This window comes from Cryptomeria japonica, chromosome 7 (assembly GCF_030272615.1).
Source record: "Cryptomeria japonica chromosome 7, Sugi_1.0, whole genome shotgun sequence".
Taxonomy (NCBI): Eukaryota; Viridiplantae; Streptophyta; class Pinopsida; order Cupressales; family Cupressaceae; genus Cryptomeria; species Cryptomeria japonica.
The window spans coordinates 342,367,979-342,385,836 of NC_081411.1; positions in this window are offsets into that span (position 1 = coordinate 342,367,979).

A 17,858-nucleotide genomic window follows, 5' to 3' on the forward strand; every position below is an offset into this window, starting at 1 on the left:
CTGAAGTGAGGTCCACAATGCTGAGGTAAAGACTGGATCTCTATCAGAGATTATCCGCCTCGGAATCCCATGCAATCTCACCACATCTTCCAAGAAGACACGAGCCACCACTCCTGCTGTATAGGAAGCTCGGATAGGAACAAAATGAGCAACCTTCGTCAACCTGTCAACAATGACCATGATGGCATCATGACGACGTGAAGAAACAGGCAACCCAACAATGAAATCCATGGAAATGATGTCCCATTTCCAATCCGGTACTAAATTAGGCTGTAAAAGCCCTGCTGGGTGCTGATGCTCCGCCTTCACTCGCTGACATTCCAAACACTTCGACACAAAATCGGCAATGTCACGTTTCATACCAGCCCAATGATAAATCTGTCTAAGATCTGCATGCATCTTCTTGACACCTGGATGTGCCGAATAAGGTGCACGATGGGCCTCAGTCATGATCAAAGTGCGAAGACCCTCCAAAGGAGGTACATAGATCCGACCAAGATGACGTAGAATGCCATCCGCCTCAAGACTATACCCAGCGAATCTACCCTCTAAGGGCCTTCCGGACTCCAACACGGCTCTAACATCCTGATACCAAGAGTCCTGAGGAAGAACTCCAAGAATTCTCTGTCTCAAGTCCACTCCAAGGGACAAAGCTGAAACTTCATGCCGCCTACGACTCAAGGCATCAGCCACTACATTCTCCTTCCCCTGAATATATCGAACCTCAAAATCATACTCGCAGAGGAATTCCATCCACCTTCGCTATCGAGCATTCAAGTTCGGCTGCGTGAAGATATATTGCAAACTGCGGTGATCACTATGCAGCTCAAACCGACGCCCTAACAGAAAGTGACACCACCTAACCAACGCATGCACTACAGCTGCCAACTCCAAATCATGAACTGGATAGTTCAACTCGTGGTCCTTGAGTTTGCGAGACTCATAGGCAACCACACGTCCATCCTGCATAAGCACCGCACCTATACCTTCTAAAGAGGCATCTGTGCATACCATAAACTCTCTGGATGGATCAAGGACTGCCAAAATCGGAGCACTGACAAGGAGTTCCTTCAAGGCACGAAACGCTGACTCACACTGCTCTGACCAAACAAACTTCTTCCCTTTCCTCTGAAGAGAAGTAATCAGGTGACCTATATGGGAAAAATCCTTAACAAAGCGACGGTAATATCCGACCAATCCCATAAAGCTCCGAACCTCTGAAACATTGGTCGGCACTGGCCAATCCACTATGGCTTGGATCTTCGAAGGATCCACAGATACACCCTCTCCTGAAACCACATGACCAAGATATTTCACCTCAGTCTGGAAGAAATCACACTTCGCCAAATTGGCATAAAGTTGATTCTCCCTCAAACACTGCAAAACTAGACGCAGGTGACCCTCATGCTCTTCCATAGATCTGGAATAAATCAATATATCATCCAAGAACACAAGGACAAAATGATCCAGGTATGCACGGAAAACCCCATTCGTGAGGCACATGAAAACTGAAGGCGCGTTTGTCAACCCAAATGGTACTACTATGAACTCATAGTGACCATAACGAGTGCGAAACGTTGTCTTATGAATGTCTCCATGAATGCGCAACTGATGGTACCCAGATTTCAGATCAATCTTAGAGAACACCATGGCTCCCTTCACCTGATCGAAAAGATCATCAATACGAGGCAATGGATATCGATTCCAGATGGTTACCTTATTCAGCTGTCGGTAATCAATGCATAACCGAAGAGAACCATCTTTCTTCTTTACGAAGATAACAGGTGCACCCCAAGGAGAGACACTAGGATGAATGAATCCCTTGGCCAACAATTCCTCCACCTACAACTTCAACTCACTCAACTCCTGAGTAGTCATCCGATATGGAGCTCTCGAAATAGGTTCTGCACCAGGAACCAAATCAATGCGGAAATCTATGTCTCGCTTCGGAGGCATACTAGGAATCTCCAAAGGAAACACATCAGCAAACTCTCGAAGAATAAGGTGACCATCAAGAGCGATTTCTTGACTCTCTCCCTCGTCCATATCCTCAAGAGTTACTGCAAAAAGCTGACATCCTCTACGCATACACCGCTTAAGTTGCATAGCAGAAATCATACGTAAGGATATCGATCTCTGAACTCCAACGATCCCCACTTTCCTGCCATGGTCATCTAAACACTCTACTGTCTTCTGACGACAGTCCACAAGAGCACTGTGAGATGATAACCAATCCATCCCCAACACTACTCCATAGGATCCCAAAGGAATGACACGAAGGTCAACAGAAGTCACAAAGGGACCTAGATCCAACTCACAACTAGGAACAAAGGCATCTACGACCACGCGCACCCCAGTAGCCAACTCTACCTGCCACCTATCCGCCTGCCTAGCAGACGTGAGTCCACACCGCTCCACAATGGACGAAGAAATAAAAGAATCCGATGCACCGGAGTCAAAAAGCACTGAGATAGGGATACCACACAACACACCTAGAGCCTCAATAACTGTCCCCTGATGCTCAGCCTGGCGGTTATCAACCGCTGCAAACACTCTGTGGGACCTACCGGCATCCCCTACTGTAGGCTCTGATGTAGCTGGCCCCTGATTCCCTGTCTGGTGGATACGCTGAGGACACTGCACGGCTATATGACCATACTGCCCACAAGAGTAGCAAGCTCCTCTACCAAGTCCTCTACCTCCAGTCGGCCCACTGGACTACTGAAAGCTTCCCCTACTAGGGGCCTGTGATGCACTCTGAGAAGACTGTCCTGGAAAACCCTGTTTGCTCCTCCGCCAGTTCCTGTTTCTTCTATGAGGAGGGTTGCCACCCTGCTGGCCCTGAGACGGTTTTGGTTTCTGCTACTGTGGTTGCTGTTGCAGCTGCTACTGCTGCTGTCCACCCTTAGCGGGTGCCTGAGGAGTCCTGAATGGTGCCGCTGACTGGGACTGATTCCCATGAGCTCTATTCCCACTGGAAGGAACACTCCCTATCTGAACTCCTGCCTGTCCACCATGCGCACGGATGAGGTTCTGCTCAACCAATCTGGCTTTCGCCACCGCTGCCTCCACTGAAACTGGCTCAAAAACTCTAACCCCTCCACTAATGCGGTCGTTAAGACCTCTCAAGAAATGTTGTACGAGCATAGTCTCATCGTTGCCAATCCCGGCATACTGCTTTAGCTCATAGAATCTATGCTCGAACTGGTCAACTGACATACCAAACTGCCGCAATGAATAGAACTCATCTACCCGAGTCTATCTCCATTGCGGTGAGAGAAACCGTGCTCTGAACCTCTCTAAGAAGATCTCCCAAGAAACAGTATTGATATTCAGACCAATCTTCTCCTCCTCTAACTTCCACCATATAGAAGCAAAATCATCGAGACGCATGATTGCACATCTCGCCCGGGTGTTGCTACTGTATGGGAACATAGCGAAACACCTATCCAAACTAATCAACCAAGTCTTTGCCTCGAGACCTGTGCCTCGACCATCGAAGAAAGGAGGGTTGGTCCTCAAAAGATCCTTGATGTGACTCGAGGGAGCTGAATCATGACCAACTGGAACCTCTCTCCTCCTAGGAGACCTCTCTCTCTCTCTCCTCTAAAACATGCTGATACGACTCCCCAACCTGAGCATGGATGGGCTGCTCACCTTCAGGCCTGGGGCCTAGCCTAGCTAGAACTTCCTGAAACATCTGCCTCAGCTCTTCCCTTTCGGGAACCTGCTCTTCTACATGCGGTAATTCCTGATGCACTGACTGATCCTGATCCACACTCACATGCGCGGGAGGTGGTGAAGGACTATGGCGGTCTGAACCTCAGCCCCGTCTCCCACCTCTACCTCTATTGCGGCCACCAACACGGCCAACTCCCCTAGCTTTCCTAACCATGACCAAAACTGCAAAAGAGAAAACGGTTCAGATCAATGACAAGGATATAGCAAGGGAAATCCAAACACTAAGATCTACACACAAGGTCAAACTGAATGGGCTCACTACAATCCTAGAGTACCCAATGTTGAAACATGGGCTCTGATACCAAATGTAATGCCCCGCCAGGAACCCTAAAGGATAGCAACACAACAAGGCGACTAAACGGCGCAATAAATTTTTTTTTTTAAGATTAAAGGAAATAATCATAACTTTGCTCAATAATTAACATAAGCGGAAGACTAACATTACATCCTAAAGGGTTACCAATGAAGATTACTTCAAAATAAAAACCACATCACAATATTAATCCAATCTTCCATTTAAATTAAGGAAAGCCAATAACGATTAAATAATTCATATTCATAAATTGATCTCCAAAAGATAGGCTTAAAGAATTACAACATACATACTTCCAAAGATTCATTTATACATAATAGGAAAGATAATTGAAACAATATACATCCCATGACTTAAATTACAATATTCCATAAATTACATGGCTTCCATAGAACAATAAATTACAAAGGTTACAAGTTGCTGATATAATGACCACACGGGCCTCAAGGTACAAAACCAAGAACATAAGAGCTACACGAAGCAAGAACCAAGATGCACCGGCGAAGCCAATCCTCGCATGAAGGTAGAAACAAGGTATCCGATGGGAAGTGGCACTACCACCCGACCATGTGATCCCATAATGGAACCACCCCACCATGCTAGGAGATAGCAGATGACCCTCAAGCAAGCAAGAAAAGTACAACAGTACACATGACTCCGCAGTACACAAGTGACTCGACTCACAAAACACTAGCGACCCTAGAGAGAGAGTGTCATCACATGGCTTAACATGGTTACCCTAGGTAGGTCTCCATAGGTCCCGGCCCCCATCATGGGTTATCCTGGTAACCTCTCCCGAACCCCCGGCTCCATCTAAGCATCATGCAGACCCTACCATCCTTTCGTGTGGACAAGGTGGTAGGTTTGCCATTCCAGGCCTTCCCAAACACCTTGAGCCTATACAAGCACTCAACCGTGTACGGGGTGTATTATCTTAATTAAATTAATAACTACCCATCCCCTAAACAAATTATTAGGTTATCACTTAATAGCTGACTTTCGAGGGGTTATCCTGCCATCCACTTTAGGTGCGGCCCCCGCCCGAAAGCCACTCTCTCTACTAGGTCACTAACTGGATAAGACTAGCTATGAGAACTCTATGGTGGACTAACAACCATAAATTATCCAGACATAACACAGGTGGAGGACTCACAGTCACAAACTCAGAGTTGACCATTAGGGACATAACACCTAACAGCCCACATCCTCAAGGTTTGAACATCGACACCTGACCAAGGGTAAACATCGACAACATAATGACAATCTTAAACATAATGCGACGACATTAAAACAACTAGACTGCAATTATAAAAAACACAAGATCCTACACAAGCAATCTTTCTTTGAGCAGTCAACATTTAAATCAAATTAAACAATTGTAAATATCGGCTAATATAAAATAATTCCAAATAACAACTATTTGTCGAATACAACATCATACGATTATTTTTTTTCAACACTGGATAACAACACTAATATCAAATTTAACCTAAACTTTCCTTAATTCCAACATTAATACTAACCTCTAAATCGTTTAATTTATTTACACAATACCAGGCAAATATCCTCATTACTAAAATTGAAAAATTATTAAATAATCTCAACATCATTACAACTACAATTAACATATTATTATTATTTAATATTAAATAATAACATATTGTTATTATTGTTAAAATAACAATATATTATTACTTAATACTAAACACAAAATAACGCTTATTGAATTTATTAAAAACCACTAACATATAATATTATTATTTAATATTAAATGATAACTTATTATTATTTTTATTAAAATAACAATATTTTATCACATAATATTAAACATAAAATAACACTAACAATTTTATTTACCACTAACATAACATAATATCATTTTCGTTTATTTTTTTTTTTAAACTAAAAAAAAAAATGTAAAAAAAAGACAATGTTTAAAAGCCCAACGTGGGGCCCCCCAAACTCCCACGCAGCTTGCTGCTGTTCCCAGACTGGGAATGCAGCGCTTGCTGCATCCTCAGTCTGAGGAAAGCAGCGAGGCTGCTGGGAGAGGGGAGTAGCATGGCTGGGTTGAGCCCAGCTCCCCGCCACCGCCCCCAAACCCAAACGCCAATTAAAAACTAATTTGCTTTCAATTTTTTTTGGTTTAAATTAACAATTAAAACTCGTTTTTAAACAAAAACGACTGAGACTTAAAAAAAACAAAACTAAAGACACAGACAGAGGTGAAACCTCTGTTAAAACCAAATTAAAATTTAATTTTCCAGCCACCATAATTTGACAAACATTCAACCAAAAACCAATTAAAACCAATTTTCCAGTCACTAGTATTGCCAATTTTACCAGCAATAAACAAATCTTCTGAGACAAAACAGGGGCATTAAAATTTCATTCAAATCAGCCCAGTTTGCTCTAAAAATTTAATTAAATGGGAATAATCTTAATCCCCAAACCCCAATTGAATTTATTTGCTCCCAATCAAGCATGAACAAGGAAATTTAACTCATGACCATCATTTTTAAACTGGAAATTATCAGGGGGAGGTGTTTTATGAATGCTTGGCAAAATTTTGCCAACATAACACTACCAAAACCCAACCAATTTCCAAATACAAAAAGCAAAATAAACTAAGATATTTCTTGCACAAGCAAAGATGAAACAATACAAATTTAGTTAAAAACTACATGGAGAGAAATTAAGTTTGAATTTGATAACAAATTGGTAGAATTCTTCTTCCACAACCCATGACAAACAAACACCCAACACCCAAAATTCACAATTCAAGATTTTAAACAAATAACAGAAAATGGGAAGAAAGCAAGGATTTTTTTTGTTGAAATGAGCAAGGATTCAACCAACCTCGATGATTTCCAAGCAGGAATAGTATGCTTTAGCAGGAATCCCAGCTAGTTCACACCCAAATCCACCCTTCAAGCAATTTTTCCAAAATTTCTTTCTCCTCCTCCAAAATAAGCATAACCCCCAAAATCTCCTCCCAAAATGATTTAGTAAGAAAAATCTCTTTAACCTAATTTTCTAGGTTGCAATATTTCTATTTAAAAAACATTAAAATCCCCCATTTGACTTTCTTTTCTTTTTCTTTTTCATATTCCTCAAAACAAATAAATGAAAATTCCCTCTTTTGAAAATTACATTTTTTTCATATATAGCAATTTAAATCAACTTTTCTACTAAATAGGAAAACAATGAGTTAACTTTATTTGCATATATTAAAAACAATTAACTAATCTATTCTACTTCTTCCGTTGGATCTAAACACGATTACTTTTCCAATTAAGCAACTAACAGTTAAAATCTAATAAACTAATCAATTAAGCTTGATTCAAGACATAAGGCATAATAAGAAATAAATCGCTCAAGCCGACAAATAATGACAACTTATACTTTAAATAAATAACTAAACCACTATGGCACGCAAATCGAGGAAAGCAACAAGACTCGAAATTCGAACAAAAAGGGATGAACGACCGACTGACGGCACTCACAGAATAAAGACTGGGGTAAGGACTAGGGTCAAAAGCTATCTCCTCCACTCCCATCGGACATATAAGGCACGCTCAGACCTATGAAGCGAGGTGGAGACGATACCCCATACCTACCCGGTACTTGTACCTGCAATATCCTGGATCACCGAAGCACACATACATGCATATAGATATAGAATACACGGCACGCACACCGATGAAGGAGAATCATGACATTCCCTGTCTCATCGAAACGAGTGAAGGAAAATCGTCCCCTTGCATCCAATACAATAGCAAACACGCAACATATATATATGACACATCGCCTAGATAAAGTAAGATGTTAGTACGAGCAATAATCCATGAAATACTAGAAATCACCAATACTGAAATACTGAAAGTAACTCATGCATCCAATATCCAGATAAACATGAAATAATATCAAATACGTCTGCAAAAATGACGAGCAATAAAGTGTCACTGAACAGTAGACTGCAACACAAAGATAGACTAATAAGTCCGATCAAAACGGGGTACTACATAATCATTGTGTAATTTTTATGAGACTTGATGTATTAAGTTCTATTGTAATACTATGTTATCCTTGCAATGTAAAAGAAATGTATTATAATGTGAGTTAGATGTTAGGATTTCTATCTTTAAATAATTCATTATATTAATTCATTAATGTTATATAATTTAATGTTTTATCATGAATGAAGTATGGAAATGGTAATGTTATCTCATGCAAAGTATGAAACAATCATTGAATAGTGTAACTAAGTTCTTAATGGTTAAATATATTTCTTAAGTAGATTAATTGACCTTAAGGAAAGATTTATTTAATTCTGTAATTCACATTGGGAAACCCTTTAGGAGTTTTAGTTAAGTATTCCACATGTACAACTTCTATTGCAATGGTTATCTTTTATGTTTAAGTATTTTGTATTGTTAAAAAAAAAATTTGCACTCTTTTCGAGTGTTTGTAGTTGTATCCTTTAGGGTTTCTTGGCGGGGCATTACATGCAATGCAGGTGAATGAAGAGAGATTAGACTATTGGTTGGCATGATGTGTAAAGGGAAATTAGAGGCTAATGCATCCAATGATAGTTGATGATGGGTTCATGTATCCTACAAGTTAAGTTATTGCAAGAACTTGGTTGCAAACATACATGATTAGAAAGAATGGTATACTTACATTTGAAGACTACGAGAGACCAAAAAATCATTCTCATTTATTCGCACCTTGTTATATCTACAAATGTCAAGTTGTTGAAGTATTATGCAAGTCGAAAGACAAAATAATTATGGACAGTTCGTAGTGTCGATCATGAAGCAATACCAGATACTCTTAAGCAAAGAGATTACCCTTTAGGCACACCACTATTAGAAAAACAACAATAAACGACTAAATAAACTACTAAAAATTGCATATAAATGACTAATCTTAGTCATGCGACCATTATTGGTTTATTGTCCATCATTTATACCGTGACCAAATTTATGACTAATCCATTTTTAGTCATTTATTGGTTGTTTTGATAGATCAATTTGGTAGTATATTTAGTCGCTAATTTAGTCATTGATTGTTGATAATTGGTCATTTATTTAGTCATGGTAGTCATTTATTTTATCATTGTAATGATGCATATTTTGAAAGTTAGTAGAGATATTCATTTATTTATTTGTATATGTTTTAATATATACATATGTATGTGGACTTGTGTATGCCTATATATATCTATATACTTAACGTATATAATTATATATAAATATTTATATAAATATATATATATATATATATAAATATATTATTTATAATGATATTAATTATTTTTTTAAAATTAATGAAAAATTGAAAGGGTGGGGACCATAGGCATCTGTGAGGTTTGTTACAACCTCCCTACAAGGACCATGGGTCCATCTAGGGTTTTTACGGCCTCAAGGTTGTGGAGGTCATAGGCCCCTCTAGGGGTCGCAAACCCTTCATAGGGGTTGCGGCTCCCATGAAAGGGCACATAACAAGGAATTGAGGGGATTCATAGCATGGAGGGGGGATTCGTGGGTTTTGAATCCCTACCCTTCACTCTTTGCAAACAAAAAAATAAAAATTATATATTAATATATAATAAAAAATAAATTTTAAACTAAGATTTCAAAAAAAATAATAGTACCAATGACTTCCAGCAATGAACCCCCAATAAACCAAGAGATGGGGTTTGGAACCCCTGATAATGCAAATGGACATCAATCCTCTTCTATCACCCAAAACTATATGAAAAGCAAGGGCAAAATACAACTATATCTAGGGTTATGATGAGCAAACAAGAGAGGAAAACATAATGAAAAATTCGATTAAAATGAACAAGAAAAAAATAACACATTGGAAGAATCTTTTATATCTTCATGGCTTCTTTGAAGGAGAAATTCTTGAGAAACCCACAACCGTGGCTTCCATGGATAGAGTTAGAGATGTTGAGAAAATGTCCAAATGAGAGGATAGGTTTTGAACTTACAAGGTGAGGAATGTTGTTGCAACCTGCAAAAAGAAAGTTAGGGTTTGAACTGTTGGCCATTTGGTAGAATTGATTAAGTGTTGCATTGATGTCAACACTATCTATTTGGATGCTTTATTGGAACCCTTTTGGTTCCCGTAGGTTGAGTGGTTTCTGGTTAACTTGGATTTGGCATGATCTAATAGGCTCTGGTATAATCTGGTGATGGAATTGGCTTGTTCATGATGTTTATACTCATATTTGGTCAGTTGATTTTGGTCTAGTGATTAGATGTTATCCTACTTACTTAGAAGCTTGGTTTCTAGTTTCGGTGAGGGTTTCACTGGTAGAGATTTTGGTGGAGATCTTTCATCAATTTCTTTGGTGGTGTTGGTGCAACTTCTAATGGAATTTTAGGATGTCATTGGTGATCATGTTCGAGACTTGGCATTTGGAGATCATTACTGAAGCGTGTGGACCTATACATGGTCCCGATTGATCTAGGTTATGGACTAGCATTGATGTAACATGTGGATAGGACCTATTGATGTATTTTTGGGATGTATTATGTGTTGGAAATTATATGTTTTGCCTAAGGTCGACATGGTTTATAATATGTAATTGGTTTATTATCTGGTGGCCAACCTGATTGTTTATGGTTGAGGGTTTGTATATATAGATGTAAGATCTCATTGTAGATCATTCTGGTTAATGTAAGAGGTCATGGTCAAGGAATGTAATGTGTGAATAATGTAATATTATCATGGTTGTGAAGTATGATACCTGCCGCTACAACACAAACACTCAATAAATCATTACAAGCATGGTTAGCAAATTTAAAGAAAAGAAATATAAAACCATGACAAAGCAATCTATTTCCTCCTAAGATATGCGAGTGTAGATTTGCTCCCAGATCTAGAAAAGCAATTCCAGTGACTTGACTACACCTAGATGGAGGATTTAAAATGATAATGATGCAATTAAGCTAGAAAAGAGAATGATTAAGCTACATGATTCAACAATTATGCTAGAAAATAATCAAATTAAGCTAGATCTAAGATACAATTGCCTATAATAACAATGCTCAAATGACATGCTAAGATGAATATGCCTATAGTAACAATGACTAAGATTAAAATGAGATGGGATGATTTGTGCTCCAACATGGGGGATATTTATAGGATTCCCAAGGCTACGGGTGAGGTGGTAGGAAACAACAGTCAAGATTAAATATGAAGATATCAAGGGTGAAATTGGAGGAGGTTGGAGAAGAGGTTGGAGGAAGGGACACTTGTCATCTCTGTGGTGACAAGTGTCGAGCCTTTCTCATGAGAGGGAAAATGTCCAAGAGAGGAGACATGTGGCCCAAAATGCCATGTGTCTCAAGGGGAGAGTATCCACACCATAGGAGGTTAGGATAAGGAGGTTAGGATGTGCAAGCTAAGATAGGGTTAATTAAACCCTAGGGTTAGATGGAATGGGTTAGGTTTCAAAGTGGTTAGGTTAGGTGGTTAGAAGTTAGGAGGCATGTGGGGAATTTGAATTTAAAAATTCAAATAATAAGAAAAGGCTAATTAACTTTCAACAACTCATAAATTGATTTGTTTTAATTAATTAGGAGATTAGAAGAAATGAATTTGATGGGGATGATTAATTAATTTGAATTAATTAATCAAAGGGGACTATTGAAATGAATCTATTAAATAAATGCTTAGATTTATTAATAAGTAGATGAGTGGGAGAATTTAATAAAAATGCTAATGGATTCAATTAAATTGGGAAGGAGGATTAATTAAATAATTGCTTATTCAATTAATTATCTTTAGACCATTTTTAGGTGTATACATCTTGCCCCTCTTTGAAGCGAGGTGTGATGATGCATTGAATAATTTCATTTTGATGATGATATTGGTTTGATAGGATGCTCTGAACATTGATTGATAAACTGTGGTATGATTATGCCCCCTCAAGAGATCAATTGAGATAATTGACTGTTGGAGTGTTTGGAGGATTGCAAAATTGATGTCCCGATTAGAAAATATTTGATTCTGCAACATTGATTAATGAAAGTGCGAGTTATTTGATCACAATGGTGTGGTTCTTGATGATTGATAGATCTTGATAAATTTCAACAAGTTCAATTAGTTTGATAAGATCTAGATTTAGTTTGGTTTTAGGTATGACACCTCCTGTATAAGACAAAGATGATCAAAAGCATCTGGTTTCAGGAATGATATATCTTGTATGACTTGATCAGAACATCTGGTTCTAGGAAAGATACATCTTGTATAAGACATGATAGGATGGATCAGATGCAATCGATTGATAGAATGGATAAGGTTGATTGGATAAAGAACTGACAATTTGTTGACATTAGGTTGTAGGACGATTTAGATATGCTGATGTTGGTGTGAAATAGATTTGGCCTTGGATAAGATGAGCTTGTGGGATCCCATGCAAGAATGAAATGCAAGCTAAATGCCAATGTGAATGCTAATGAAATGCAAAGCTACGATTGGACCAGTCACTAGGTTATTGCATGTTGTCATCATTGAGCTTTTGAAAATGTGGGAAGCGAGTGCAAAAATCGATGGTATAATTAAACCATGATGACCTGAGAACTGCTTTCTTGGATTTTGATATTCCAAGTTAGCACAAGCATCGAGGTATAATTAAAGCAAGATAACCTCAGTGTTGCTTGCGTAAAATAGGTAGTATTAACCATTGGTATATGCAAATCGAAAATGTCTTCGATGATACTCTGATGATCATGTCCTGAGAAAAATTTGCACCTACTAATGATTAATTTATAGATAGCAGACAAGAAAAATATCATGTTCCTTCCTTGTTCCTCTAGTCAAAGACATCCTGGAGGCACTCAAAAATCATGATAGCAAAAATCAAGATAGTAAAGTTGAACCAAAGTGCTGAAAAGTAATATCCAAAAGATATCATCCATTGAAAAATGTGCGATGTGCTTAAACTAACGTGTGATAGATTGATGGTTAACAATGTGATTTTATGTTCAACATTGGATGTGTCTCAATGTTTTTGCTTGACAAGTGTTGTCTAACTATTAGTTTACCTATTTGATTAAGCTCAAAATGATCATAAATTTTGCCCCCAACTAGGTGTAGGATTTTTGTGCCAAGCCTAGAAACAAAGTCATTATGATATACCCAATGATCCAAACCATGGTGAGAAATTAGATGTGATGTCCGTGTATGTACAAAAGCTTATTATGGATATGGACAACATTGATGGAAGATGAATGAAAGAGGAAAGATGTAGGAACTAATAGATGGAAGGGCTAGCTGATAGATAGTGCCTATTTGCCAAGTTTTCACCATCTATTTTTATTGCACTTTTTCTCATATTTGATTTTTTTTTCATTATTTTTGGAATTTTTTTTATTTTTCAGACATATAACTTCTTCAAATGCATGCTATTGATGGGTTCCTCAAGCCGATCCCTATCTTGTGTTGATAGTTGATATGCCCTTGACCCAAATATTGTTGTGACCACAAATGGTCCTAACCAATTTGGTTCAAACTTCCCTTTCTTTTCTCGATCTGCTTGGTTGCATGGATTTTCTTTGATTAATACTTCTCCAACTTGAAATGCTCTTGGTTTGACCTTGTGATTGTAATTGTGGCACATTATTTGCTGATATACCTTTAAATGATCAAAGGCATTTTGTCTTTGTTCATGAATCAATTCTAACTCTTGTAATCTAGATACTCGTTGTTCTTCATCTGGGATAAGACCTTTTAATGATACTTAGAGAGAAGGTATCTCTACTTCAATTAGCAGTATTGCTTCTGATCCATAAACAAGAGAGAAAGGTGTAGCATCTGTTGGTGTGCGGATACTGGTATGGTAGGCCCATAGAGCAGGGTTCAATTGAATATGCCAATCTCTTCCAACATCATTCACTATCTTTTTTAGGATTTTCAGAATGGTTTTGTTTGATTCTTATGCTTGTCCATTCCCTTGTGGATAATAAGGTGTGGAAAATCTGTGTTGGATCTTGAATTTTTCACATAGCTCTTGTACATCTTGATTTTTGAATGGTCATCCATTATCAATGATAATGGTCATGGGTATTCCATAATGACAGATGATGTAGTTCAAGATAAATGCAACAATTTGTTTTCCTTTGATATTGATGAGAAGTACTCCCTTAATCCATTTTGTGAAATATTCTGTAGCTACAAGGATGAATTTGTAACCATTGGATGAAGAAGGATTTATCTTTCCTACTAGATCAAGACCCCATTGGCAGAAAGGCCAAGATGTTGTCAAAACATGAAGTTCTTGTGCTGGTGCATGAATCAAATTCCCATGGATCTGACATTGTTTGCATGTTCTAGCTATTTGAAAAGAATCTCATTCCATAGTTGGCCAATAATAGCAAGCGTATGAGTTTTTTCAAAAGGGTAAGACCACTTGAATGAGTGCCACAAATGTCATTATGGACTTCATGTAAGGCCTTCTCAAATTTTCTTCCTCAAGACATGTTAAAAGAGTACCATCTAGACTTCGCTTAAACAGGGTATTTGCAATGAGAGTATAATGGGAGGATTGGTGAATAAAGTTTCTCTTTTGATTCTTTGATAAATCAGGAGGTAGGGTGTTAACTTTCAGGTATGTGTAAGTTTGGCCATAATGAGAAGAATCATGCCCAATGAGGTGACAAATAGTTTGGGAATCAGGAGAATTATAAGTAGGGTAAAACAACTCTTCCACCAGGAATTCATAACACTCTTTTTTTTCTTGTGTTTGAAGTAGAGAAGCAAGTGTTGCCATGGCATCTGCTGCTTTGTTTTCATTCCTTGGAATTTGCTGAAAAGTTATTTCTACAAAATATTTCTTGATATCATCAACCATCTTCTTATAAGGCATTAACTTTTCATCCTTTGTTTGGTAATAATCATTAATTTGATTGATGATGAGCTGAGAGTCTCCAAAGACTTGAAGTTGTGTAATGTTCCATTCTATAGTCATTTTGATCCTTGTAACCAAAGCTTCATATTTTGTTGTATTGTTGGTGCATGGAAAACTTAATTTGTATGCTTTTGGAACTATATGACCTTGTGGTGTGATGAATAGAATGCCTGATCCTGATCCATGCTATGTATATGAACCATCAAATTATAATTTCCATGTTTTTGTGGTGACCGTTAGGATATCAACATTGAGAAATTCAATGAGTAAAGGATGATCATCTTGAAGCGGTGCCTCTGCTAGTTGGTTTGCAATGACTTGCCCTTTTATAGCTTTTTTGTCAACATACTCAATGTCAAACTCGCTTAGAATAATGATCCATTTTTCTAATCAACCTGTTAATGTTGCTTTTCGAAGCAAATACTTCTATGGATCGATTTTAGCAATCAATTTGATGGAGTGAGATAGGAGATAGTGGCGTAATTTTTGAGAAGCAAAAATTACTGCCAAGCATGCTTTTTCTGTTGGTGAATAGCTGATCATGTATCCTACAAATGTTCTACTGATGTAGTAGATAGCTCATTCTTTTCCTTCATTGTCATGTTGTGCAGGCAGAACTCCTAATGATGTTTCGGTGGTTGATACATAAAGTAACAATGGCTTTCCTAGAATTGGTGACATTAGGAAGGGTGGTTGCATGAGATAGGCCTTGATCTTATTGAATGCATCCTCACATTGATGGTCCCATTGGAAATTAACATTATTATGCAAGAGATGAGTAAGTGGTTGGCATTTATCGGCAAGTTGAGCAACAAATCTTCTGATTGACTATAGTCTGCCCTGGAGGGATCTGAGTTGACTGATATTCTAGGAAGATGCCATTCCCATGATTGCTTTAACCTTAGCTAGATCCACTTTGATACCTCTAGCTGAAACAATGTATCCCAATATCTTACTAGAAGTGACACTAAAGGCACATTTCTTAGGGTTTAGCCATAGCTTGTATTGTTCTAATTGGTCAAATATCATTTCCAGTATCCCTATATGTTCTTCTCTGTTGTAGGATTTGGCCAATAAGTCATCCACATAGTCTTCCATGAATGTATGCATCATGTAATGAAATATAGTTGTCATAGCTCCTTGATATGTAGCACCTATGTTCTGTAATCCAAAAGGCATGATGTTCTAGTAGAAAGTACACCATGGACATGTGAAAGTTGTCTTTTCTTGATCTTCGGGTGCTATTTTAATCTGATTGTATCCAGAGAAACCATCCATTAGAGAAAACATGGAGTGTCCAGTAGTTAAATCTACAATGATGTCAATTTTAAGAAAAGGAATTTCATCCTTTGGACAAGCATTATTAAGATCTCTGAAGTATATGCATACTCTGGTACTTTTGTCTAGTTTGGATATAGGAACAATGTTTGATACCCATTGAGGATAGGCAATAGGTCTGATGAATACAACATCCAGTAATTTCGTTAGTTCTACTTTGACCAGAAAAGCAATATGAGGATGCATCTTCCATAATTTCTATTTAACTGGTTTGGCTCCTGGAGTGACATTTAAGTGATGCATAATAAGCGCTGGATCCTACCCTAGCATGTTTGCATAGGACCAAATGAAATTGATTTTCCATTCTCTGAAGAATTCTATATATTGTTGCATTTCTTGCTTAGACAGAGAAGTCATTGGATGAAGAATCTTTGGTTGCTCTGTTGTCCCAATGTTAACTACCTATGTTGGTTCGATCAAAATGGATGACCTTTCTTAATAGTGTGTAGGTAAAGTGTCAAATCTCCCATCTTCTAGTGCATCGAGGAGGTTTTCACCATTAGATGCGTCCTTTCTTTGTACTTTTTTTTAATCTAATGTTGCCAAGAAATGGTTTTTTAGCATTAGACATGATATTTTTTTCTTTATTTTTACTTTTCGAATGGGAGATTTGGCACCCACCTGACTGGAATATGTGTTGTTGAAATTCCTAGTGAAAGTTGTTGTTGGTTCAATAGCATTAAGATATACATATATGGCATGGTCTTTAGGAAGGGTATCAATGGCAATATGTTTTTCATTTTCCCAATCAATAAGTTCAGGGTGAGTAGAGGTAAGGGGTCATCAGGTTGAGATGGTTCGAGGGTATCAAGGGTCATGATAGATGTGTCAAAGTTTTTGATATGTATGTTAATGTCTAGAATGGTACTCTCATCAGATTGACCTCATGCAAGGAGCTCCTGATCATCCTCAATTAAGTCCAAGTCAGTCGAATGTGATTCTAATTCAAGTGGGCTAGTTCCTGACGTATGTCCTACATACATGTGAACTACATCAACACCTACATCTTCTTCAAAGAAATTTTCTTCAGCTGATTCTTCAGAGTGATAGGGATCCCATTCTCATTCATTAGAATCAGTCTCACATGCATCTTGTAATCTACAGATTTATTCATATAGTGTCTGATTTGTTTCTTCTTCTTTTCTTGCCATATCTTTTCTTCTTTCATATTCAACTTCTTCTGGACTGAGATTGAGTTTTGTCAACCTTGCTATGAGCTTTTCTTGACTTGTATTAGCTTCTTTCTTGTTTTGGTTAAGAGTTAATGCTGCTTGGGAGATATCAGAGGTTTGTTTCTCTTGTTGATTTGAAGCTTGCTTCTTTTGCCATTTCATTATTTGTGCTTGTTTCTCCCTTTTAATTGCAAGTCGTTCTTGTTTTTTTTCATATTCCTCTTTTTGTTGGCTAAAAGATGTGTGTTCTGGTAGAGTAACTTGTCCATACCCTAAGCTTGCTTTGTCTGTAGCTTGTTGAGTGTGAGGTTGGATAGGTTCTGAGATACCTTCTTTTCATTTTCCTATAGGACTTGGTCTAGTGTAT